The sequence below is a fragment of the Dermacentor albipictus genome, chromosome 2, assembly GCF_038994185.2.
Source record: "Dermacentor albipictus isolate Rhodes 1998 colony chromosome 2, USDA_Dalb.pri_finalv2, whole genome shotgun sequence".
Taxonomy (NCBI): Eukaryota; Metazoa; Arthropoda; class Arachnida; order Ixodida; family Ixodidae; genus Dermacentor; species Dermacentor albipictus.
In genome coordinates, this window is record NC_091822.1 from 16,823,591 (window position 1) to 16,848,226 (window position 24,636).

Below are 24,636 nucleotides of genomic sequence, written 5' to 3' on the forward strand. Positions count from 1 at the left end.
CTCCACCAAAGGCGTAAACTGTAACAACCTAAAACTAGCGCAGATTTATCTAATGTGTACTTTACAATAACTTCTTTACATTAAGTTCGTTGCGCATAATCTTAAATATATAGTGAAAAATGGTCACATTCTTTTACCATCACAGAGCTTAATCTATTTTTAGCTCAGTGTTTACCGACAAAATCCCAATCACCCTCATGTGCACATACTGTTTCTATAAGTGCCGCCATGGACGACTTTCTGGTTACGCAAGAAGGAACAAAACAAGCTATCAACCGTTCACCAAAACATTCAAGTCCTGGTCCTGATGATACTAACTAACTAACTAACTAACTAACTAACTAACTAACTAACTAACTAACTAACTAACTAACTAACTAACTAACTAACTAACTAACTAACTAACTAACTAATCAACTAACTAACTAAATCAACAGTAGCCCCAATTTTCACTGCATTATTTCAGCAGTACATTGAGACAGGTTATGTGCCTGATGCACGGAAAATTGCTAGTGTTAAAACTGTTCTGCCTTCACAAATTACACACGCATCTATTAATAAGCATACCCTATAAAATACTTGAACACACAATTTTATCTGCCGTAAGGAAGTACTTAGATCGGCACAAGTTTTTTACCCCGAACGAGCACGGTTTCTTCTGTGGACGTTCTTCGAATCATAGTTATTTGAACTGACGGCTGACCTTGACGACGGTGTACACAACCTAATTAGAGTAGGTGCTATAATAATTGAATCCGCAAAAGTTTTTTGATAAGGTGGCTCATAATCCTGAACCTTGCTCCGCACTGATACCTGTAAAATTTGGTGTGCCTCTGGGATCGGTGCTAGGGCCACCTGTGATCCTTATTTAAATAATGACATAAGCAGTAACCTTACTTCGACTGTCCGGTTATTTGCTCACGACTGTGTTGTTTACAGAAATATTACTAATTCTAATGATCCCGAGTTTCTTTAGTCAAACCATGATGAAATCTCTAAGTGGTGCTAAGAATGGCAGATGGGGATAAACGCCTCCAAAACAAAAGCCATGACATTTACCACGACCATGGTACGACGACTTGCCTCTACAATATCAAAAGCGTGGCCATTGAAAAAGTGTCCACAGTAACATATCTAGCGTTCATATTTCTTCGCACCTGACGTGGCACCAGCACATCGATTAGTTACGTGGCAATTCGTCCAAAGCCCTCGGTTTTGTCAGGTACCACCTGTACTCCGCAAAGTAAGCGACCAAACTCATGGCATACATGACTTTAGTTTGACCGCGACTGGAATAGGCCGCTAACACTTGAAATCCGTAGCAAGAATACCATAGCAACAGGTTCGAATCTCCACAGAATAAAGCTGCTAGATTTGCAATGAAAAATTTTTCCTGTTACTACAGCGTTACTGATGTAGCCACTTTCCGTCACATGATCTGGGACTGTAACAAAAACCCGTGCTGTGCCAACTCCGCAACCCTTCCGCCGCGGTGGGCCTTGCGCAGCGCCAGCCTCGGCGACCAACTCTGGGCCGCCCAGCAGGCCCGCGAGGTTGCGGCGAGGCAACACCTCGACGTCATGATGCGAAAAAGTGGTGAGGCGTGCAGACTGGACACAAGAGTAGAGAAGTGGACAACACGAACGCCGACTATCAACTGAAGGGAGCACTGAGGCGAAAAAAGAAAGTAGACACAAAACTCACCTGCGCAAGCTCAGGAATGCCACGTTTCAGTCGGGTACATGTGCCGGTCTACGTGAGAGATAACTGTTAAGGCACTTAATCTCTTCCTTATGTAACTAATCGAAGGCTGACTCACGCACACACTTACACCATTATAGATATGCCATTCCTCTACCATAATACGCGTATCTTCATTCTAATGCCTGTACAATATCGCGCATTCATCTAACCCTGGCGTGCAGTTACAATCTTGGCAATGTAGGGAAAGATTACTAGGCGATCCACCATTTAACGACCTTTTATGTTCCATTAGCCTCTGATTAATACACCGTCCCGTTTGTCCTAGGTATAACTGGCCACAGCTAAGGGGAATTTTATAAACCATACCCATACGACAGTCAGTAAAACCGTTGTTCTTATTGTGCTTCACTGTACAAATATCTGTTCTTTTCTTGCCTTTTACCTGCTCCTTTTTCCTCTGTACGGCAGCGCTTATCTTACCTAGCTCATTAGGAGCAGTGAACGCAACATTAACATCATATCTACTTGCAACTTTTTTAAGCCTGTGCGACACTGAATTAATGCACGGAATAGCCAGTACTCTATTTTTACTCTTACTGCTTTCTGTAACCACGTCCGTCCTCCTCGAAACCGACTTCTTTAGGCGCTCAGCCACAGTGGCCACTGCTACACTACGATAACCTGCTTCTAATAGGCGCCAGACGTGGGCATTAGAACTGGCGCTCATTTTGTGCATGCAGGATCTGGTGAGAGTATACTCTGAGAGAAGACATAATGAATCCTTGCCAACTAGCTCAGCTTTCTGTCGTTCTAGCCTCGACGTCCCCACGTGGGAGACCTAAGGCCCCGTCGACGAAAGCTCTGCAGGACTATAAATAAAGTTGATACCAACCAACTACAGCGTAACTGACAATAAATTATCTCTAAATTTACGCATGCTAGAAAAAAAGACTTGTTACATTGCTGTTTCACTTTCACCTACTATATCACGATCCCTTGGCATTCACAGAAGCCCATATCAAACCAGCCCTTAGTGCTTTTCTCCGATTAGATCACCCTTTCAAAGTACAGCCAATTTTCGCTCGTACTGAAATTATACATCAGTCACCACTATTCCTTGCCATCTACCAGTGGTACAAACTGCCAGCTGTAATCACTTCCGAGAACAAACACGATGCTTTTGTCAATGAAGTTGAATGATGGATGCATACTGATACATAATAGCGTTTCGACGACCTCTATTTTAATCTTGTATTTTAATCTTGCATCTGTATATTTCAATCCTGAATTCGTAATTTTGTATCTCGTAGCTTGTAAAGAGTTCCTGCTACTTGCTTGCGGTGCCATGTATAATGTTGATTCATTGCTAAATTTTTTCACCCCCCTCTTATGTAATGCCTGCAAACGGGCCTTTGGAGCACATGAATGAAGAAATTAAAAAAGGCCACAAAGTATACCAAAATTTATTTATTACAAATGAATTATCTGCCCAGGCGGACAGGATTTGCAAGTAAAAACCAATGCGATTCCCTCACTAAAAATATTCATTGCATTAAATACCTTAGTACCATTACAAATAGTTTGCTGGGAGTGTTAGTAATAGCTTATAAAATTGCCGTCAAAACTACGAAAAATTGTGGTTACATCGCGATGTGTTTTTCTGATGCATGCTTGATAATTTTCTTTATGCATAGAACCACCGCATTTCTGATACATTCTTGATTACAGTGCGTCGGAGAGGCTTACATCCAAGAACCACATCACGCAGTAGTTAGTGTACCAGCCGATCGATGTCACCAAAAAAACTGTTTTTTTTTTCATCCTAAAGCACGAGACAACAGAAATAAGAATATGGCAACACATGTCACTTAAACGGGCACACTCCTACGCACAGTAATCTTAACACACAAAACGCATGCAGACGGTACACATCCACCCAAACTCTGCCTGAATTGTCCACACAAACATATATGCAAAGATGCATTTATAGCGATGGTGTTTTGACCAAAAGCCTGGTTGCCAGTAGGAGCATGAATAAGCAATAAATCTCCACAAAATGCCTGTTACAATACAGCGAGAAAGTAGGCGCATCATCTGTAAACATACAGGTTACTATAAAACTAGAATTTATGCACACATTGCAAACAGCGGCCACTAAATTTTGGCACACTCCCGATGATAATCTAAGCCTCTTTAAGAGCCTTTGCTTCTAAGCACTTGCGGATGCCTATGGCCTTATAACGTAAAACTATTCCAATATGTTTTTATTCCAATATCCTGACGTCAAATTTGCGTAACCACCGACGCAAGCATCGGGCGGTCACCCACAGGGTTGTCTTAAAGGACCAATCAACCGCGGTCCTCCTTTATAGGAAGTCTCATTTGTTTGCTTGAAGGACGAATAGCATTGCCTGTACTGAGCGGTTTGTCTTATCTGATTGTCTGACAAGAGGCGAAGAACACGCTCAAGTGGAGAGGGATTCAATGGGGCCGAGCGAGTGCACTGAATATCGATAACCGTATGAAGAGGGTGGTGCCGGCGTCTGCAGTTGGTCCGCTTTCCCTTACTTAGCTTGTGGTGGCTGGTCGAAAATTGCGGTGGCGTGCAACGGAAGCTTAAGAATGACACTAGAAAGGATCCTGAGCAAAGAAGAGTTGTCAGAACGAGGTCGCAAACGTACGGAGAGTGCTCAAAAACGTTACCCGGTCACGCAGAAATTTTTGTTACGCGCAAATAAAACCATGCTCTCCTGCAGGTGCAAGTAGCAAATGCCTGAGCAATCGGCGGCAGCCATCTTTTTTTTTTTTTGGAACGGTGCAGCCTGCTGCTATTCAGAAGAAAACGCAGTTTTGTTCGGCATATTAATGCACCTTCAATAATAATAATAATAATAATAATAATAATAATAATAATAATAATAATAATAATAATAATAATAATAATAATAAATAATGATGATGATAATATAATAATAATAATAATAATAATAAGCTTTATTTCCATCAAAAGGACGGAGGGGGCGTGGGTTTTTTTTTTATTTGGGGTTTTACGTGCCAAAACCACTTTCTGATTATGAGGCACGCCGTAGTGGAGGACTCCGGAAATTTTGACCACCTGGGGTTCTTTAACGTGCACCTAAATCTAAGCACACGGGTGTTTTCGCATTTCGCCCCCATCGAAATGCGGCCGCCGTGGCCGGGATTTGATCCCGCGAACTCGTGCTCAGCAGCCCAACACAGGGGGCGTGGGTAAAAGCTGCTGAACAGCTTGACTAGAGCCCACGGTCCCCTCTAAAAGGGCAGTATGGGAGCATACATGAAACATACAGGAATATAACATACGACAAACGCAAAATTGATTCGATTTGTAGTATTACAAGGAAATCAATATTAAAATTGTTCAAAGCCATAACATATCACGTGGCGCAGTTCGCGAACTGTAGTACGACCTAAATCAATTTCACATTTATTCAGATTATTAAGAAGCTTAGGCAAAATATACGATAGTGTACCCATGGAATAGTTAGCACGGGGAGTGACCACCTTCCAGTATTCACTAACGTATACTATAGGATGTGGGCTTTATTTCCAGCTTGGCTAGGTTGCGAAAAAAATTGCAATTTTCTTTTATTTGCACTTAAAGGCCTCAATTAGTCTATAGCTATACAATTTCCAGACAGGCATTATATCTGCTTTAATGAACAGAGTATGTGTATGAGAATTGTAGAGGACATCAAAAAGGACCCTGATTATCTTTTTTTGTTGGATGTACTCCTTTATTAGTTAGTTACTGTGGTAGATGCCCATACTATAAAGCAGTAAGACAGCTAAGAGTAAAAAAGAGAATGATATATTAGCTTTTTTACGCTGAGAGGCCATATCGACCTACATCTGGATAAAATACCAACGACACTTTTTTAGTTTAGTTTAGTTCAAACAGAATCTACATGAATATCCCACAGCATATTTTGCGAAAACGTGACCCCAAGAATTTTATTACTACTTACTATTTCTATTTTTGTGGTGCCGTCGATAAGATCTATGTTCATATTTACCTGTTTTGATTTCGGTCTAAACAGCACAGCCTTAGTTTTTTTGGTGTTAACCCCTAACTGATTTTCTACAGACCATTCCAGAAGTTTTTCAAGAGCGGAGTTTGCTATGTAGCTGATTCGCTCACAGTCTGTAGCGGAAAAAAAACATGCTGGCATCGTCGGCGTAGAATATATATTGGGTTTCAGTGCGTGTATTTACCAGATCATTTATGTAAATACTAAAAAGAAAAGGTCCAAGAATGCTGCTTTGAGGCACTCCTCTTGCAATCGGTTTTTGGTCGGAACATTGCTCACCTATTTGAACGTACTGCCGCCGATAGCCAAGGTAAGATTTCATAAGATTCCAGCAATGGCCACCCACTCCATACAATTCGAGTTTTTTGAGCAAAATGAAATGAACAATGCAGTCAAATGCTTTTGTGAAGTCAATGTACAGGCCCAGTACAGCCATCTTACTTGAAAACTGTGACAAAATAAACTCTTTTTGTTCTATCAAGGCTAGTTCCGTTGACCTATGCTTTCTAAACCGAAATCGAGCTGAGGTTACAAGGTCATATTTCTGAAAAAAAATTGAAAGGCGCTCATGAATAACCTTTTCAAAACCCTTTGAAAATATTGGCAACCCTGAGATAGGGCGATAATTCTTGATGTCATTTCGATCACCTTTCTTGAACAATACTGTAACCTTAGCCACTTGCATGCTTTGTGGGAAAACGGCACTTGAGAAACAAAGGTTAAATATATGGGTAAGAATCGGCGCGATAAGATCCATAATATGTTTAGGAGGTCGAATTGGCATACCTTCAACGTCACAACTAGAGCTGTTTTGAAGAGACATAAAAACAGGCCGAACTTATTCTTCGCTAACGGCCTAAAGAAAGAAAGTAGATAGGTTACTAGGGGGCATGAATCTTGAAAATTCAGACACTGGAAAGTTATCACCACACTGCACAAAATAGTTATAAATAAATTCGCCAGGGTGCCACCGGATATCTCGACCTTACCGATTTTAAGTTTATCTGTTTTTGGGGGCGAGTTACTGCGACTTAAAACAGTGTTCAACTTTTTCCACAAAAGATCAGGCGTACGAGAGCAGGCGTCAAGTTCCGCATGAAAATAGTTTTGTCTGCTTAGCTTTATTTCTTTATTTAGCTGATTTCGGTACATCTTAAACTCCTTGACTTTTGGGGGACATTTAGTTTTTATAAACTGATGGTACATAGTATTATTCTCATTTATCTTTTTAATTAGCTCTGACGTGACACAATGCTTGCATATTTTCCTACCTAGTTTCATTTGCTTAAGCGGAAAGTGCCGTTTATATACTTCAGCGATGTGACACGTACACGTCACTGTCACGCGGCGAGTTTTTGCGGTTTTGTGACGTCGCGTGACAGGCAGGTGAAGTAGGTGCAGCCCGAAAACTTTTGTCCAATAGCCGAGGGCTAATGACGAAAAGGCGTCGAATCAGAAATAACTTTTTTTTAATAAAAAAATATTTTTTTCTTTTGTTTGTTCAAACCACGCATAATCAGTGTGTACACGTCATATCGGATGGGGAGTTACCGCGGTTTTCGTGACGTTGCTTGATATGTAGGTGAAATGGGGGTGGTCCAAAAAGCTTTTGACTAATCGGGGAGGGCTGATTGCAGGATTGGAATGGAAAAGTTTGGAACAGTTCTACGTTATAGCGCCCTTGGTGCTTCAAAAAATACCGCTGGGGTTAACAAAATGCATACAGTTGAGATTGCTTCAAAATTTTATTTTCTTGTCTAATTTCGTAATTTTTTGGTGGGGCTGTGTACAATCTCGGGAATAGCGCGCACCTCCATTTATTCATTTACTTACATACCTAGAGCGCCCAATGTTGAGCGTTACAGCATTACAGTAGGGGGAAGGGAGATTATACATATGTTCAAATACAGATGATTCATGGTACAAAAGGATACATCTAATACATAATATAACACAATATCGGTATTGAGAAATACAGTACTTAATGCAACACAATACATTCAGTCCAAATACAGCAAACAATACATTCATTTAAGTATGGCTTTGGAGCACCCCTGTGTTCGGGTTATTCCCATTACGTAGTGAATCATAATCAGACCGTAGTTCTGGCACGTAAAACACAAGAATTTTGTTTAAATAAAGCTTTGCAGCATCCCGGCATTGCGGATAGCCGAATTATGTCTTTCCTCATAATCCGATCGCAGTTTTGACGCCTAAACATCATAATTTCGTTTAAATAGACCTTTCAAGCACCCTGATATTCCTTAGATTCCCAATACTGCGTACCTCATAATCAGGTCGTGATCTTGGCACGTAAAACATGAGAATTATGTTTAAATATAGCTTTGCAGTTCCTCGGTGTTATGGGGATTCCCATTACGTAGTGCATTAAAATTAGATCATGGTTTTGGTACGCAAAACACAAGAATTTTGTTTAAATAGAGCTTTGCAGCACTTCTCAATTGCGGAGAGCCCCATTACGTCTTCCCTCATAACCAGATCGTGGTTTGGCGCTTAAAACACAAAAGTGTTGTTTAAATAAAGCTTCGCAGCCCCCCGGTATTGCGGATAGCTCCATTACGTCTTTCCTCATATTCACATCGTAGTTTTGGCGCTTAAACATCAGAATTTCATTTACATAGAGCTTTCCAACACCCCCATATTCTAGAGATTCCTATTACGTCGTGTCTCATAATCAGATCGTGCTTTTGGCGCGTAAACATCAGAATTTCGTGTAAATAGAGTTTGCAGCACCCCGATACACCGGAGATTCCGAATACGTCGTGCCTCATAATCAGGTTGGGGTCTTTGCGCGTAAAACATCAAAATTTCGTTTAAATAGAGTTTTGCAGCTCCCCGGTGTGCCGGAAATTCCAGTTACGTAGTGCATCATAATCAAATCGTAGCTTTTGGACGTAAAAGACAGGAATTTTCTTTAAATAGTGCGTTGTAGCACTTCAGAACGTCTTCCCACATAATCAGGTCGTGGTTTTGCCACGTAAAACATCATAATTTTATTTAAATAAAGCTTTGCACAAACCGGTACACCGGAGATTTCCATTACGTGTGCAACCTCGTCATGCCCACGTGTGCAACCTCGTCATAGTAGCAGGTGGGATAAATGACGTCCTAAGCAGGAAAGGGACAGGACTAGCCCAGCGCTTGGCGAAGGGGTGGACGACTTGCGTGAGCTATCCCCTAAGGTGCAGATCGTAGTGTGCACGGTGCCGGAGGCGCCTGTGCGTGACAGTCAGGTACAAAGAGCCATAGTGGCTGCTAATGAGGCAATAGGGAAATTAGCCGAGAGAAAGGCTTCGAGGTTATTGAAGTAAACAGGGAAGTGAGAAGTTGTGGTGGTTTTAAACGAAACGGGATCCACTTCAATTACAGGCTAGCACGAGAAGTGGGCTGGCGACTTGGTAGTCGCGCTGTCGCTTTATTAGGGGGCCCGCGCGCGCTCAGGAGGTCAGAGTAGATAGTAATGAAGAAGGTCCCCTAGGGGAACATCAGAAGAGCATCGCCGTCGATAACAGAAAAAGGAGGAAAACAAGAAAAAGAGCTCGCCATGCAATAGGCTACATAAACATGCAGGGCGGCAGAAGAAAGGAAAAGTGGGCAGAGATTGAGGAGCAGTTACACAGAGAACAAATAGGGATGTATGCGGTTACAGAAACGCACCTTAGATACTCAGAAGAGCCGCCAGTTATTGAGAATTATGTTTGGGAAGGGTGCAACAGAACTAGGTCGGAAAGAAAGGGAGGGGGAGTCGGAACGCTCATCCATCAGAGAGCCAAATGGAAAAGAGTAAATTCGCAATGTCAAGAGCATCTTTGGTTATCAGGTACATTGAGTGGGAAAGAAACTTGGCTGGGCGTTACGTATTTGTGGACCGGAAAAAATTGCACAGAGAAGAATAAAGAATAAGTGAAATACATAAGGCCTGATATTAAGGGTTTCGGGAGTGGTGCTGCAATTGTGCTATTAGGTGACATGAATGCCCACATACAGGATTTAGAAGTTGAAGTTGAAATTGAAGTTTATTCATATGACAAAACATAGGTACCTAAATGTAATATACAGACGAGGGTCCCAAAGTAATGATACTGAAAACGGGAGCCTCGGTTAGTGACTACAACAGAATTTAAATATTGTTGGCAGCGTAACAGTGGATAGCATAATAATATTTTAATTGCAAGAAAAGCAAATGATAACGAAAAGAAAAAAGAAAAAACCAAACTATGCTCTAATCGATATAGTGTAACACAAATAACAACGGGAATGACAAAATTTATACAACTGTTAAAGGCAAAAAGCAAATAAAAAGAACGAACAAAGAGGGCGAAAAAATGTGGCGCAATGTGAACACTGAAAAAAAAAAGAGTGGGTGATATTTATCAGCTAGCTGACTATGAAAACACAGATATTTATTAGGAAAAATTATCAGAGCTTAGCAAAAAATCTTTAAGCGAAGCTTTGAAACGCTGAAATGTAGGTAGTATTTTAAGCGAAGCAGGCAAACGATTCCAAAGTGTAATGATAGGAAATGTAGATGTTTTTTTTTACCATAGTTAGTACGAACTGATGGTAACAGAAAATTATAATTAGAAGCGAACCTAGTAGGGTTTGTATTTCTAAGGGAGCTGCTTTGAATATATTGAAAGGTCAGCTGGGAATCAAGCAATTTATAAAACATTATTGCTAAATTGTAGTTGAATAATCTTTTTATACATAAAGTTTTGTACTGCTCAAGCAGGCCGATGGCTTTAGAGCGCGGTGAACTGTGGGTGATGATACGGATTGCTCGATTTTGTATATGCTGAACTGAAGATAAATGACATAGATATGTATTACCTTAAACGATTAATCCGTTTCTATTGCTAAACCGACATAACGGGTAGGCAATGCTAGACCTTTGTGAGCAACATAACCTCGTGATCGTGAATACGGGGCCTAAGTGTGAAGGACAGATCACGTGGCAAGTGGGAAACCGGCAATCGACCATTGATTACTGTCTGATGACAGAAGGAATTCATGATAAGCGGAGAGAAATGGTCATCGATGAGGAAGGGCTTAACAGCATAGGGAGTGACCATAAACGCATCATTTTGAAAATGGGATATGTAGCTGGGAAAGAGAGCAAGGAAAGCACAATGGCCAGTCCAAATTTGAACGCTGAACAAATAGCAAATATAGTCACTAGAGTTGAAGAAGAACTTGGCAAGTGGCCAAGTAAGGAGTGGGAATATGGTGAGCTTCTAAGAGTAATAACGACAGAAATACGGAAAGAGAACCAACATGTTCGTTGGAAAGGAAAAAAGAAACCGAAAAGCTGGTGGAACAAGGAGATACGAGAAGCCATCGCCGAACGACACAGGCAGGCAAAGAAGGTGCAGTTGTCCCCGGATGAAGTAACCAGTAAATGGGAAATATACTGGGAGAAAACGTCTATGGTTCAAATACTGGTGCAAGCAAAATTAAAAGGTGAAAGTGAACGTTGCTTGTCAAAAATACGTGAGAAAAAGAAGAACGCACCTGGATTATTTTGGAACCACATAAAATTATTAGGCTGGAAGTCAACAACAATAAACAACATATCCTAGACGAAGATGAAAACAGACTGGAAGATGAAGCGGCAATAAATTACATCCGAAAAGCAACAGCCAAATCTTTCCAAGGCAATGACGAGGTTGTACTTAATGAAAAAAAGACCATGAAAGAGACCCAAGGGGAAAAGCAGCTGGTGCTAACAAATTTAAACTGGAAGAAAGCGGAAGAGAAAATTCCTAGGCGTACAGCCACAGGACTAGACGAGGTTCCCATTAGGCTGATAAATGAACTAGGACCAAAAAGTGAGGAAGCTCTAGAGAAATCAGTGGAAAAAACTTTTTTAATAGACGAATACCAGACAATTGGCGACAAAGTAGAAGGAATTTAATTTATAAAGGTAAGGGGAGAAAGACAGAATTCGCTCGTATAGACCGTTGACCATTACATCGGTAATATACAGGCTAACAATGCAGGCAATCAAATTAAAACTTCAAGCATGGGCAGATAATAATGGCCTTTTGGGAGAGCTTCAGAATGGCTTCAGAGTAGGTAGGCGTTTGGATAATAACTTGTTTGTTCTCACTCAGTGTATTGAAATATCAAAAGCAGAAAGCAGACCGTTGTCTGTGGCCTTTTTAGACATTACAGAAGCCTACGACAACGTAGACCGCAACATTTTGTGGGATATTCTGGAAGGGGAAGGCTTAGGTAACGATTGTCTACAGCTTTTGAGAGAGATTTACCTAGAAAATACCGTTAGCGTTGAATGGGAAGGAATGAGGAGCGAGGACAAAGTTCATATCAACAAGCGACTGAGACAGGGGTGCCCTTTATCCCCGCTGCTGTTTATCATGTACATGGTGGGGATGGAGAGGGCGCTAGAAGGAAGTAATATCGGGTTTAATTTCTCATAAAAACAGGTGGGTACAGTAATAGAACAGTAACTTCCAGGTTTATTTTATGCGGATGACATTGTGTTGCTAGCTAACAAGCGAAGTGATTTGCAACGTCTGGCTAATATCTGTGGACAGGAAGACAGCAATTTAGGATTAAATTTTGTGTTAGAAAATCAGGTGTTATGGTATTCAATGAAAACAGTGAACAGACAGTGGAGATACAGGGCCAAGAAATACCTCGGGTAACAGAGTATAAATACCTTGGTATATGGATAAATGAAGGCAATGGATATATGGAAATGCAGGAAAAGACCATAACAGTAAAGGGGAAGAGAAATGCAGCTATAATGATGCACAGAGCGCTATGGGGATACAATAGGTACGAGGTCCTCCGATGTATGTGGGAAGTTGTAATGGTTCCAGGACTTTTAGAAATGGGGTTGTTTGCTATAAATCAGGAGTACAATCAGGACTCGACGGGAACCAAAGGTCAGTGGGTCGCCTCGCATTGGGCGCTCACAGGAAGACTGCAAATGAAGCTGTGCAGAGTGGTATGGGCTGGACTAGTTTTGAAGTGAGGGAAGCTGGCAGTAAAATTGAGTATGAAGAACGGCTGAGGAATACGGAAGAAAGTAAATGGGATGGGAGAGTGTTCAGGTATCTGTACAGGAAAAACATTGATTCACAGTGGAGGAAAAGAACTAGGAAGCTTACCAGCAAGTATGCGGCCTGTTGGGTGGACAACACAGCAACAAAGAAGGTCAAGCGAAAAGTCAGAGAGGCTGAATTAATCTCATTGGTGGCGGCAATGGAAAAGAAAGCTGCCATGAGTAACTACTTAAGAAGAAAAAACGAAATCAGGAAAGAAAACATTTATGATAACTCAAAGGGAAGCTCATTACTTTTCGAAGCGAGATCGGGATGCCTTAGAACACGCACCTATAAAGGGAGATATAAGAGGGAAGAAGAAGCACGTGCTTGCTACGGTAACGCTAGGGAAACTACGGAGCATGTTTTGTTAGAATGTGAAGACGTCTACCCAGCGGTCGATTTAGGCACCACTGGCCTCCTTGAAGCCCTTGGGTTCAGAGGGAGCAGTGGTAAAGCAAACATGTCCGCAATAGACATTAGTAAGAGGCGACTGGAGGATTGGTGAAAGAAAAGTAGGGAAACGACAAAAGACGGACACGTACGAAAGCACAGTTTGCAATAGGGGATCAGAAAATTCGGGCGCGGTAGTTCATAGTGTTTTTTTTTGCTTTTTTAATTGTTCAACCTATGTAGGATATTAGGCAGTTTAGTAGCAAGAGCTTGTTGGCGCAACCCACCGCCCCGTTTCAAAGGATATGGTATAACGCTCATAATATCCATCCGTCCACTCAGCTACGCTAAACGTATAACTAAAACGTTAAAATCGCCCGCCGCTCCGATTTGGCTTAGCGGGGCCACTCGGAGCGGAGCGTACCGTAAAGACGCTTAACTAAAACACTCTATAATCCGATCGTGGTTTTGGTACGTAAAATACAAGAATTTTGTTTAAAGAGAGCTTGGCAGCACCCCTCAATTTCGGAGAGCCCCATTACGTCTTCGCTAATAATCAGATCGTGGTTTCGGCACTTAAAACACAAGAGTTTTGTTAAAATAAAGCTTTGCAGCACCCCGGCATTGCGGATAGCCCCATTACGTCTTTCCTCATATTCAGATTGTGTTTCTGGCGTTTAAACATCAGAAGTTTGTTTAAATAGAGCTTTCCAGCACCCCCATATTCATGAGATTCCCAAGACGTGGTGCCTCATAATGATGTTGGGGTCTTTGCACGTAAAAGAAGACAACTTCGTTTAGCTAGAACTTTGGAACACCCCAGCACTCAGGATATTTCCGTTATGTAGTGTAACATCATCAGATTGTGGTTTTGGCACATAAACATCAGGAAATCATTTAGTTGTAGCTTTGAAGCTCCCCGGTATCCCGCAGATTTCCATTACGTAGTGCGTCCTAATCAGATCGTCCTTTTGGCATGTAAAACACAAGAATTTTGTTTTAATGGAGCTATGCACCACCCCAGCATTTTGGAGAGCCCCATAACGTCTTTCCTCATTATCAGATCGTGGTTTTGGCGCGTAAAACATGAATTTCGTTTAGATAGAGCTTTGCAGCACCCCGGCAATCCGTAGCTGTCAATTACGTATTGCATCATCATCAGATCGTGGTTTCGGCCCATAAACATCAGAAATTCGTTAAAATATAGCTTTGCATCACTCTTGTATTGTGGAGAGCCCCATTACGTCTACCCTTATAATGGCATCGCGGTCGTGGAACGTAACTGGTCAATTGTGTACTTACAGCAGGATGCAAATTCTGCGTATGAGGTTTTTATTAGGGTCTTTGTTAGTTGCTACAATGATGCATGTCCACTGAGAGAGTACAAAAAATGCAATCGGAAAATTATAAAGCCCTGGCTTGACACCGCCTTACTAAAACGCATCAAGAAGAAAAGTAATATGTTACACAAATTCATAAAATGCAAAGACAGTGACTTGTTCAAAGATTTAAAAAAATATCGCAATAAATTAAATGCTGCTATCAAGAAAGCCAAACTTGCATATTATGAAGCAATGTTTGCCAGGATAGGAACGGATCCAGCAAAGATATGGAGGCAGGTAAATTACCTTACTGGCAGGAACCCATTACCGGTTAAGCCTGACCAATGACTCTATAGGACGCAAGACGCTAGCAGATGAAATTAACGAGTATTTCATTAATGCAGCAGTGCTCAAGTCGTCTGTTTAACAAAGTGGGCTCTGCTGGCCTTCTCGACGAGTAAATTTATTCGTTTTGGATGCCGTTACCGAAAGAGAAATCAATGGTCTTATAATACGCTTAAAATAATGTCGCAATCGGCTATGATGAAATTAAAGTTGAACCTGTAAAGCGACTGTCATTAATTATCAGCCCTGTCCTCTATTTCATTAGTCTCACGTTTTCTAATGGAGTCTTCCCAGATAAATTAAAGCTGGCCAAAGTAATTTCAATGCACAAGGGAGGTAGAACTGACGATATTACGAATTACCGGCCAATCTCAGTGCTACCAGTGTTTTCAAAGATTCACGAATGGTCAATCAATAACTGGCTGTCAAAATATCTAACCAAGTATCACATATCACGCATCGCTCTTCTGGCCGTCAAGCAGCAAATAATCAGAAATTTTGAAGATCAGCTCTTCACCTTAGGAATATTTCTCGATCTGCGCAAAGCTTGTGATTCCGTTGACGACGAAATCCTAGCTATAAAATTATATTGCTATGGAATTCGAGATATCACATTAGACCTTATTAAGAGCTACTTATCGTTTCGGCGACACTTTATTAATGTAGTCTGTACTTCTTCAAAGCAGCTTGACATTAAACTAGGTGTCCCGCAAGGTTCGATATTAGGCCCGTTACTTTTCGTCTTATATGTGAATGACATTACGGAACTACAAAGAACACCCACTATAACCATGTTTGCAGATGACACTAGTTTATCCTTTACAGGTAGGACACTGCATGACATTGAACAATCGGCCAATATGTATTTAAATAATTTATCCACATGGTTGCAAGAAAACAAACTTCAGTTGAATGCAGTAAAAACAAAATACATGATAGTTAAGGCAATCAATAAGCATAAAAAATGATTAACTTACTGTACAGAAGACATAGCTTAGAACAAGTAAGCGTGCAAAAGTTCCTTGGGGTATGGTTTAGTGAAGAGTTGGTTTGGACCCCACATGTCAATCATCCGCTCTCGGAACTCGCGAAATCTATTGGATGTATCAGAAAAATAGTTCCTCTTCAACTTCTTTGGCTAAAGCAATCACTATATTACTCCCTGTTCTATCCTAAACTTTTGTATGGCATTCTCGTCTGGGGAACAACGACAAAAGGGAACTATGAAAGGCTGCAACTGCTTGCAAAAACGTGTCCTCCGGATTTTCGTGAACCGCACCGGCCTTATTAGATTGTTGCCGACGCAACCACTTTTTCCCAAATTTGATGTTTTACCTTCAAATAAAGTCTATTTATGGATACCGGCACCGCGAGTATATAAAAAGAAACTGCACAGTATTTACACATCTGTCTTGGCGCAACAGGATATCTGTAACCCCAAAAGCAGAAATAAAAAAGTCAGAACAAATTATGGAAACCAAGACCTGGAATATCAGGTAATAGACATGTAAATAACTGTGCTTCTATTTTGGATTTCTCCCCACCCAGAAAAACGTTCCAACGTGAACTGCGTGCAATTTTGTTTTTCGTTGAAATTGTTAAGTAACAATGATAGTAAAAACAATAAACCCAAATTTCCGTTTCAATTGTTGACGTCCTTTTACATGTTTTTTGTCATATGAGCGAATCTTCATTAAGATTTTAAAAAGAACTGTACTTAGTGCTTAAGTACAGTCATATTTTATAGGATGTATGCGTCTACTATTTGTAGCACAGTTTTTCTTTTTTGTCCCAGCTCTCTGCTGTTCTGCTGTAGGCTGCTGCTTTTGTTACGGGGGCAGAGACCTCATCAGGCAACCATGCCTTCAGTCTCTGCCACCCGCAGGATGATGTGATTTTCCTGCAAATAAAAACTGACTGACTGACTGACTGACTGAAAATATGAGAATGTTGCTTAAATAGAGCTTTCCAGCACCCCGACATTTCGCAGATTCCCATTACGTCGTGCATCCTAATCAGGTTGTGGTCTTGGCACGTAAACATCAGAATTTTGTTTGAAACGAGCTTTACAGCACCCCGGTACCCTGGAGATTTTCATAACGTAGTGCATCATCAAATCGTTGTTTTGGCGGGTATAGGTCAGAAATTGTTTTACATATGGCATTGCAGCACCCCGGTGTTCCGGAGATTCTTGTTACGTAGTGCACCATAATCAGATCGTGGTTTTGGCGCTTATTACAGAACAATTTCATTTAAATTGAGCTTTGCTGCACCCCGGCGATCCGGAGCTTTGAATTAGGTATTGCATCATTGTCAGATCGCGGTTTTGGCGCGTAAACATCAGATATTCGTTAAAATATAGCTGCGCATCACATTTGTATTGCGGAGAGCCCCATTAAGTCTTCCCTCGTGATGACATCGTGGTTATGGCGTAAAACATGAGACTTTTGCCTAAATAGAGCTTTCCAGCACCCTAATATTCCGTACAGTCCCATTACGTCGTGCCTCTTAATCAGGTTGTGGTCTTGGCACGTAAGCATTTGAATTTCGTTTGAAAAGAACTTTACAGCACCCCGGAACCCTGGAGATTTTCATTAAGTAGTGCATCATCATCAGAGCGTGGTTTTGCCGCGTAAGCGTCAGAGATTTGTTTAAATATAGCTTAGAAGAACCCCGGTGTTCTGGATATTACCATTATGTAGTGCATCATAATGAGACCGTGGTTTGGCGCGTAAAACACAATAATTTTGTTTAAATAGTGCATTGCAGCACTACTATCTTCCCTCATTATATAGTCGTGGTCTTGGCACGTGAAACATCAGACTTTCGTTTACGTAGAGGTTTGCAGCACACCGATGTTCTGGAGATTCCAATTGCATCATGCCTCATAATCAGGTAGTAATCTTGGCGCATAAAACATGACAAGTTCGTGTAAACAGAGCTTTGCAGCACCTCGGCAATTGGGAGTGCCCCATTTCATCTTCCCTCATAATCAGGTCGTGGTTTTGGCGCGTAGACATCAGAATTTCGTTTAAATTGAGCTTTGCAGCACCCCGATATACCGGATATTCCCAGTACGTAGTGCCCCATAATCAGGGTGGACTCTTCGCGCGTAAAACATCAAAATATTTTATAAATAGAGCTTTGCAACACCCTAGTACTCCGGAGATTTCCATTAGGTAGTGCATCATCATGAGATCGTGATTTTGGCGCGTAAACATAAGAAATTCGTTTAAACATAGCTTTGCAGCTCCCCATGTGTGCCGGATATTCCAATTACGTAGGGCGGCATAATCAATCGTATCTTTGGCGCTTAAAATGCAGTAATTTTGTTTACATAGAGTATTCCAAGGCAAGCTTGGTATGAAATGCGAGTTTATTGGTCTAATACATAGGCTAGGAAAAAACAAAGGAAACAAACCGGTCATAATTTACTTTCAGGATTACAGTGAAAAGAAGGCAATTTTTGCAAACTGCAAGAAACTGAGAAACGCAAGGTAAAAAGGTTAAGAAGAAAGCATGGTAATCCTGTTAAAATAAAAGAGGCACAGAACTCTCTTGAACAGAAGGTGACTGCTGCAAAGAGTTACTATTATAACAACTTTATACCTAACTTTATTAAAAATGGCCCTACAAAATTCTGGAACCATATGAAGGAAAGAAAGAAACCCATTTCACAGACAATAATTGAGGGTACATCAATAACTAATGACGATGACAGAGCACAACATTTTGATGAGTACTGTCAAAGTGTCTTTGCAGTGTCAGATTATTGCATTACCAGGTATTTGATGTGGATTCTATTTCTTATGCTGGAATTGTCAACATGTTGGTAAACCTGAAAACCAAAGCTTCCTGTGGCCCTGACGAAATCCCACACCTCTTTCTAAAACGTTATCCTGAACTTATTGCCAGCTTTCTTGTACGAATTTTTTCTGCTTCTGTGCTGTCGGCACAACTACCCAATGAATGGAGAGTGATCCAAGTTGTTCCAATATTTAAAAAAGGAGATCGATGAAGATTACAAAATTATCGTCCCATTTCTATGACATCACATGCTGCAAGCTCTTGGAGCACATTGTGGCAAACTATAAAAAGAATTCTTGCCTGAAAACAATGTGCTCACGGAATTTCAGCATGGCATCAGAAAGGGTTATTCGACTGTAACGCAATTGGTATCAGTGATTGTTTCATTTGCTTTATCTCTAGACAATAATGGCCAAATTGATGTAATATTTTTAGATTTCAGAAAAGCATTCGATAAGGTTCCGCACGACAAATTATTCTTCAAACCTATATTTATTGGCACACTTGACATTTTCATAAACTGGATTATTGCTTACCTCAGCAAACGCACTCAGTACGTTACAATAGGTAAATATAGCTCCGCCACTCTCCCAGTCACATCAGGGGTGCCCCAAGTTAGTGTCTTGGGGCCTTTACTATGATTAATGTGTATAAATGACATTGTTAAAACCATAACTCCCGGTGCGCAAATTAGACTGTTTGCCGATGATTATATTTTGTACAGTGATATAACTTGTCAGAATAAAGAGACTGTCCTCGAAAAGAATTTAAATAACATATTGCAGTGGTGTAATGAATGGGGTATGCTCATTAACGCTGATAAATCCGTATTTCTTCGTATTACTCGTAAAAAAGCCACTAACTTTTTCTTACACTCTTTTACGCTAGGTTCTTCAGCTCTGCGTGAAACTAACAATTACAAATACTTAGGTGTTACTTTGGCTTCCACATTGCCATGGAACATGCACATTATTGATATTTGTTCTTCTGCTTTCCGCAAACTCTGTTTTTTTAAGGCACAAACTGAAAAATGCCCCTCCTAATGTGAAATTACTGTGTTATTTTACATTTATTAGACCAAAGTTAGAGTATGCATGTATATCATGGGATCCTTACACTGCATCAAATATCGTGCGTCTTGAAAAAATACAAAGAAAGACAGTTAGGTTTATATTTAATAAATTCGCAAGACTGGACTCTCCCTCTAAAATTATGACAGAAAATCCCATACCCACTCTTAAACCACGCCGAAAGCTGCTAAGGCTTGAATTCCTTTCCCTTCTCAACAACAAGCTTGAAATTAAACCATCGACTTACATAACGCCTGAAATAACGCGGCACACTAGACAGCATCCTCCTCAATAACACTCTATTATGCTCGAACTGACACGTTAAAATTTTCTTTTTTTTTCCAGAACAGTATCAGACTCGAACGACAGGTTACAGATACAGTGTGACTAAAAATTTGTATAAATTTGTATTTGCTTGTTCCTAATTTGCTCTTTTTTTTGTAGGCATCCTATTGTCGTTCTGCTTGGACCGAAAGGTCTGCAGTATGCACTAAATAAATAACATAGAGCTTTCCAGCACTCCGACATTCCGGAGATTCCCATGACGGCGTGCGTCATAATCAGGTCGTGGTCTTGGCATGTAACACATCAGAATTTCATTTAAATACGCCTTTGCACACACCGGTAATCCGAAGATTTCCATTGCGTAGTGCATCATCATCAAATTGTTGTTTTGGAGCGTAAACATCAGAAATTCGTTAAAACATAGCTGTGCATCACATCTATATTACGGAGAGCCCCATTGCATCTTCCCTCATAATGACATTGTGGTTGTGGAACGTAAAACATGAGAATTTTCTTAATATAGAGCTTTTCAGCACACCGATAGTCCGGAGATTCTTCTTACGTCGTGCCTCATAATCAGGTCTTTGTCTTAACATGTAAAACATCAGAATTTCGTTTGAATAGAGCTTTGCAGCACCCCGGTACTCTGGAGATTTCCATTGCGTAGTGCATTATCATGAGATCGTTGTTTTGGCGCGTAAATATAAGAAATTTGTTTGAGTATAACCTTGCAGCATCCCGTTATTTCTGAGAGCCCCGTTAGTTCATCCCTCATGATCAGATCGTGGTTTTGGATCGTAAAACATGAGAATTTCGTTCAACTAGAGCTTTGGAGCAACCCAGTACTCAGGAGATTTCCGTTACGTAGTGCAACATCATGAGATCGTGGTTTTGGCGCATAAACATCAGAAAATCGTTTATATATAGTGTTGCAGCTCTCCGGTGTGCCTGAGATTCCCATTACGTAGTGCCTCATAACCAGATCAAGGTTTTGGTACGTAAAACACAGGAATTTTCTTTAAATAGAGCTTTGCAGCACCCCTCAATTGCGAAGAGCCCCATTACGTCTTCCCTCATAATCAGATCGTGGTTTTTGCACGTAAAACACAAGAGTTTTCTATAAATAAAGCTTTGCTACACGGAGGCATTCAGGATAGCCGAATTACGTCTTTCCTCATAAACAGATCGTGGTTTTGGCGCTTAAAGATCAGAATTTCGTTTAAATAGAGCTTTCAAGCGCCCCAATATTCCTGAGATTTCCATTACGTCGTGCCTGATAATCAGGTCGTGGTTTTGGCAAGCAAACATAAGAAATTCGTTTAAATATAGCTTTGCAGCACCTCGGTGTTACTGAGATTCCCATTACGTAGCGCAATATAATCAGATCGTGGTTTTGGTACGCAAAACACAAGAATATCGTTTAAGTAGAGCTTTTCAGCTCCACTCAATTGCGGAGATTCCCATTACGTCGTGCCCGATAATCAGGTCCTTGTCTTGGCACGTAAAACATCAGAATTTGGTAAAAGGTATAAAAGAATCACTGCTTTCATGACTGGATTTCTACGACAACCTATACTTCAGGCTCAGTCTCGCTCTTTCTTTAAGTTTCCTTTTTCTGGAAATCTGGAAAGTGTGGGGCTTTATAGGAAAAGGTGCCTTGTTTTATTGTACTGCACGAAAGTTCTAGTGTAAGCGGTATTGGATTATGACGAATTAAAGTGGCCTCGATGGTGTATGCTGGGATTATGCTTTACACTTCCTTCAGGCTCACACGCATACTCGTTTATCCATTGACCTTATTTCACCTGCTCTCAAATGCTAAAAGTTATCATTCTGCTCAAGACACTTCTTTCCTGCATCGTAAGTTTCTGTATCTTATTGCTGGTTCTATGTTTGTTTACGCCGAGCCTTGTGTTCTGTATTGCCTGCGTGACATGGATACCGGTGTACATTTTAGATCTTAAGAGAGCACCAGCGATTACGCTGGAAGTTTTGATGAGTAATCTGTATATAGGCTACGCGTATGATCCGCTGACAACATTTTCGACACTCGTCAAAAGCGATCGCCACTATCACCGTCCTTTTAGTACAATTTCTTTTTTTGGGCATAGGTTGGCCTAATAAAGTATTTTGTTCTTATTCTTGAATTCTATCGCGAAGTGACACACACAATGACTAGGAGACAGGGCCAGCGCTAACTCTCAACTAAATCCTTATTGAAACTATCAACAAATAGATAAGTGATCGGAAATATCGCAGAACACGAAAATGGGAAGGTCTAAGGTCTATCAGTTAAACATATCAAAAGGTAGGGAAGCCATTAAAGCGAGCAACAAAAGGCCATACTTGAGATTGACGCACGGGTGAGAATACTTTTGTGATTGACATTTCTTGCTGCTCTGTTCTTCCCCATCACTACAGAATGACATGTCGTGAAAACTTCAAGGTGTTCAAATTGGAGCGCATTACTGAGAGGATGCGCAGAGATCCTTAATTTGTATCACACTATTTGCTGAAAACTGGCTGCCTCGTCTTTTCACTTGTTGATGGGAGCTTGGAGAGCGTGACACAAAAGCAAATTGAGAGCATTTCAAGAATGAAACACCAAAACTAGTGCATACGATTAGAGAATACGGGCTATGAAGATGATAACAAATTTATTAGTAGGCCTGACATTTACCGCGGCATCTGGAGAAAGTAGTAGTGACAATACAGTACCTGCGCACGTAGGGAGGCTAGCAAGGCGCACCGTCAGACAACTTCCGAGAGCAGGCGGGCACGACACACCCAGCAAAAGCAGAGTACAAGGATGAACAGGTATTGTTGGCCCGCATTAGGATGTTCATGACAACGTCAAGGCCAAAAGAGCACCTCCATCAAATAGGTTAACAGGTGTTATCATGGTGGCGTACGTATGCGTCTGATATGTGTGACTTGTATACTCCATCATGAAAACAGCGGCACCAGGAAACAGAGGTTTGAAAGAAGGGAGGCGAGCTTGTGCACACCTCGTTCATCGGTTTGCTGAGGGGATGTTTCTATAATATCGCTGCACGCGTGTAGTATTGATTGATTGAACGAGGTGCGTGGGCGCCATCATTCGAGAAAAGAGGAGAAAGAACGAACTGGGCTCGCGCAGGGAATCTAACCGGTCAGCGCTGCTACCGCTGTTCTAAATATAACGAGTAAATAGTTGCTAGTCTTACTGACTCGTCCTACGCGCAACATTATTGTGGAGGTGGAACGTTCCCCGCCCTCGCCACGGAACTCCGAACCGGCCACACCGTCGTCTTCTCAGTCATAGCTTTCGAGGGAACCAGCCGTCGCCACCTAAACGTGTGGTGCCAACCACGGCGTACGTTACTGTTCCTAGTCTCCGTGATCCTGGGACATTCTCCGCCCAAAATGACGTTGACGCCGACGACTGGCTCAGCATGTGTGAGCGTGTTAGCCAAAGCCACCACTGGGACCCTACCATCATTCTTGCAGATGTGACCTTTTATCTGGACGGGAATCCGTGTGTCTGGTTTCACGCCCATGAGACCGAGTTCTCCAGCTGGGATATTTTCAAAGAGCGGCTTTCCGACCTATTCGGCAACCCGTAAGGTCGCCAACAGGCTTCGCGAAAGGAGCTTGACAGCCATGTCCAGTCATCGACCGAATCGTATGTTTCTACATACAAGAAGTGCTCACGCTTTGCCGGAAAGTAGACGAGCACATGACCGAGGTTGACAAGGTGGGCCATATCCTAAAAGGCATCACGGACGACGCCTCTAATTCATTCGTCTATAATGACGTTTCTACCCTCGACGCCTTCGTCAAAGAATGCCGCCACTTCGAGGTAGCCAAAAGCCGCCACGTCATCCCACAGTTTTCCTGGCACACAAACACCCCTGCCACGTCCTCTTGCTCGGCTCTTACCGCCACACGACCATTTAAAGAGAACGTCACACGTATCGTTCGCCATGAGATTGAAGCGGCGAGTCCGGCCTCCCTTCATCCACGAACCCCTGCGGTACCTTTGACCAAGTGGCCCCCACTATTTCCATTATTCAAGCACTTGTCCGGCAGGAAATTGCAAACATTAGCATCCCTACAACTTGGTCTGTTTCCCTACTTGATTTGGCACCTATTCCTATGTCCACAACCTGTAATGACCAATATTTCGCTCCCAGACCACGCAATCTCGCTGAATGGCGAACCCCAGATGACAAACCGATCTGCCTCCGCTGCCACCACGTTGGTAATGTATCCCGCCACTGCCACAGCACCTGGATACCTCAGTACTGGAGCTCATTCCCTGCTCCTCGCCAATACACCGACGCTGGCCCCTATTCACCTCGCCGTGTGAACCATCCTACTGATGCCCCTGACAGTCGCCCCTCCGTGCGATCTCCACCGCCTCAACGCCTCCGCTGTTCTCGCCGTCACTCCCTGTCACCCCAACCTGGCTGCTTTTCCTGGCCAAACCGACGGACGTAAAACTAGGCCATGCAGCTCTTGGAGGCAGTGCTGCATCATGTTCGTCCTGTCCAAATCCTCCATTGAC

General features: G+C 41.8%; 1 protein-coding gene across 1 annotated transcript in view; it reads left to right on the forward strand.

Moving 5' to 3' along the window:
- The window catches only part of LOC139055666 (neprilysin-1-like), a 448,216-nt gene that overhangs the window by 120,537 nt on the left and 303,043 nt on the right, over nucleotides 1–24,636 (forward strand). The window lies entirely within an intron of this gene.